Source organism: Pristiophorus japonicus, chromosome 30 (genome assembly GCF_044704955.1).
Source record: "Pristiophorus japonicus isolate sPriJap1 chromosome 30, sPriJap1.hap1, whole genome shotgun sequence".
NCBI lineage: Eukaryota > Metazoa > Chordata > Chondrichthyes > Pristiophoridae > Pristiophorus > Pristiophorus japonicus.
The window spans coordinates 8,171,138-8,174,984 of NC_092006.1; positions in this window are offsets into that span (position 1 = coordinate 8,171,138).

Here is a 3,847-nt window from a genome sequence, read left to right on the forward strand (position 1 = left end):
TCGCCATCACTCCCCCTCTCCGTCACTCCCCCCTCCCCCAATCACTCCCCCTCCCCCAATCACTCCCCCCTCCCCCAATCACTCCCCCCTCCCCCAGTCACTCCCCCTCGCCATCACTCCCCCTCTCCGTCACTCCCCCCTCCCCCAATCACTCCCCCTCCCCCAATCACTCCCCCTCCCCCAGTCACTCCCCCCTCCCCCAGTCACTCCCCCTCGCCATCACTCCCCCTCTCCGTCACTCCCCCCTCCCCCAATCACTCCCCCCTCCCCCAGTCACTCCCCCTCGCCATCACTCCCCCTCTCCGTCACTCCCCCCTTCCCCCAGTCACTCCCCCTCCCCCAGTTACTCCCCCTCTCCCAATCACTCCCCCCTCCCCCAGTCACTCCCCGTCTCCCAATCACTCCCCCTCTCCATCACTCCCCCTCTCCATCACTCCCCCTCCCCCAGTCACTCCCCCTCCCCCAGTCACTCCCCCTCGCCATCACTCCCCCAGTCACTCCCCCTCCCCCAGTCACTCCCCCTCCCCCAGTCACTCCCCCTCCCCCAGTCACTCCCCCTCCCCCAGTCATTCCTCCTCCCCCAATCACTCCCCGTCTCCCAGTCACTCCCCCTCCCCCAATCACTCCCCCTCTCCATCACTCCCCCAGTCACTTCCCCTCCCCCAGTCACTCCGTCTCCCCCAGTCATTCCTCCTCCCCCAATCATTCCCCCTCCCCCAGTCACTCCCCCTCCCCCAATCACTCCCCCTCTCCATCACTCCCCCAGTCACTCCCCCTCCCCCAGTCACTCCCCCCTCCCCCAGTCACTCCCCCTCCCCCAGTCATTCCTCCTCCCCCAATCATTCTCCCTCCCCCAGTCACTCCCCCTCCCCCAGTCACTCACCTCCAGCACCCACCCGCCACAAACCCTTCACTGAACCCCAGCTCCGCACCTGGCCCTCCCTTCACTGCCTCGCCGGCGGGGAGACCCGTCCTCCGGCTATTCAACTTTGGGCGCCATCGCGCCCAGACACGAAGGAGTCTGCCTCTGATCCGGGGGAGGGGGGGGGGGCGAGGCCGGCAGTCGGGAGCAGCAGAGGGGTGAATTCCCCCCTCTCTTCCCAGTCCTTCCCCCCCCCCCACCCTCGCTTGTGAGGCAGGGGAAGGCCCGGCCCGAGGGGTGGGGGGGAGCAAGTCTTCCGTCAGCTGTGGTGCTCAGGACCACATCGGCGGGGGTGGGGGGGGGTTGTTGGGAGCTGTTTGCCTGGGGTGGGCCGGGGCAGGGGGTGAGACGGACTGTGGGATTGACCAAACGCTGCTCTCCCAGGTAGACGGGACAAATCTCGGTGAGTCACCTTCCTAAGCGGGGTCCCCGGGACATTCCAGCCCCTCGCCCGCTCCCCGACGGAAAGTCTTCGCCAACACATTGATCCCCACGCGCCCTCTGTATAGGCACCCTCCTCGGGTACAGCACCCAAACAGGCCATGGGGCCCCACTGCTCGAACCCAAGCCCTCCTGACCGGGAGACAAGGGCACTGCCTCGGGGCTTGATCACCTGCACTGGTGGCGAGAGAGAGAGAGGGAGCGAGGGAGATAGCGAGGGAGAGAGAGACAGAGACAGCGAGAGAGACAGAGAGAGACCCAGAGAGCGACAGAGAGAGACAGAGAGACAGAGAGACAGAGCGAGATAGAGACAGACAGAGAGAGCGAGACAGTCAGAGAGAGAGGGAGAGAGAGAGGGAGAGAGACAGAGAGACAGACAGAGACAACGAGAGAGACCCAGAAAGAGAGAGAGAGAGAGAGAGAGACAGAGAGACAGACAGAGACAGCGAGAGAGACAGACAGACAGAGAGAGTCAGAGAGAGACCCAGAGAGAGAGAGAGACAGAGAGACAGACAGAGACAGAGCGAGATAGAGACAGACAGAGAGCGAGAGACAGAGAGAGAGAGAGAAAGACAGAGAGAGAGAGAGTGACAGAGAGAGAGAGAGTGACAGAGAGAGAGAGAGAGAGAAAGACAGAGAGAGAGAGAGAGAAACACCGAGAGAGAGACAGAGACAGAGAGAGAGAGACACCGAGAGAGAGACAGAGAGACAGAGAGAGAGAGAGAGAGAGAGAGATCGAGGAGTCAGGCCTCGAAGCGACTGCAATAATGTGCAGCAGGATGCCGTTTAATGGTTGATTGTTTAATATTTACACACGGATTTCCTCTCAACAGAAAAATGAACAATAAAGACAAGGTTTCGACGAATACTTTACAAACAGAGGTCGGGATATCAATCCCAGCAAATTCACAGGCGCTACAAAGATTTTTTTCCCCTCATGTCGAAGGGACACATTCGTGACTCGTTAGGCCGGGAGCTGGAAGGGTAATAGACCCCAGGGCAGGTCCAGGGGGTTAGATACAGAGTAAAGCTCCCTCTACACTGTCCCATCAAACACTCCCAGGACAGGTACAGCACGGGGTTAGATACAGAGTAAAGCTCCCTCTACACTGTCCCATCAAACACTCCCAGGGCAGGTCCAGGGGGTTAGATACAGAGTAAAGCTCCCTCTACACTGTCCCATCAAACACTCCCAGGGCAGGTACAGCACGGGGTTAGATACAGAGTAAAGCTCCCTCTACACTGTCCCATCAAACACTCCCAGGGCAGGTACAGCACGGGGTTAGATACAGAGTAAAGCTCCCTCTACACTGTCCCATCAAACACTCCCAGGGCAGGTACAGCACGGGGTTAGATACAGAGTAAAGCTCCCTCTACACTGTCCCATCAAACACTCCCGGGGCAGGTACAGCACGGGGTTAGATCAGTGAAAAAAGGGGTATGGGTAATGGGGGCAGGGGGCGTTTAATCTTCCATGTTTAACATTTCCCATAGTGCTCTCTGCTTCGATAAGGCACACATTTGCTCGTCGCGTCACGTGATTGGCTATTCCGTCGACCGATTCGGTTGCAGTGCTACATATTTACAATGCTAGGCCTCAGAAATGGCATTAACCGTTTCTGTTTCAATATTCACAGCTCTAAACTTTTCCTTTTTACAATTATAAATAGTTCAACACGTCAGTGACGCAGGAGGTGCTTGATAATTTAGGTGCGGTGACTCTCTCCCCCTCTCCCGGCGACCGGCTCGGTCCGACTGGAATGAGTAGGCCCCATGCTTGACACCGTGGCGGCCATTTTGTTGTGCCGGTCGCCGTGATGACCGCTCGCCGTGTGGGCCATTCCTCTCTCTCTCTCTCGCGCGCGCGCCAGGCCGGGCGACCAGGGGTCAAAGTGCCAGAAAAGGTCCAAATACAGGAGGCTGCGGTGGCTCCGGCGAGGCCGAGCTGGAATTGGAAAAGCCTCCCCCCTCGGAGTTGTGGTCGGCCATCTTGGCGGGCAAGACTGGGGCACCGGCAGCCGTTAAAAACGTCGGAGGTAGTCGCCACCTTGGGCGTCTTTGATTGTCCAGCTTGAAGCTCGCCCAGGGATTCATTCCCCCCCCCCCCCCCCCCCGGAGCGAATCCGGTGAACCTGGGCGGCCGATTGGCGCAAAGCGGCCCTTTGTACATCCGCTCCTGAAAGGCAGTAGGAATTCTGAGCATTTGGCTCACGGGCCACAGTGTAAGTCACATTCCAAAAAGCGTTGATTCAGTCAAAGAGAGAAAAAAAACCACGTCCATTATATGTTGGAAGGAGTTTTCTTTCGTTGGTTGGGAGCTGGACGCAGAGAACATCAATTCCTCCCCTCCGCCCCCCCCCCCCCACTCCCAAGGGCCGGAGCAAGTGGGCAGGCCCTGTGCGCGTCGCGAGGCCTTGCAAAGATGGCGGGGGTGAATCCAACCGGGACAGGCAACTGGGAAGCGGCCTCAACTTTCTCCTCAAG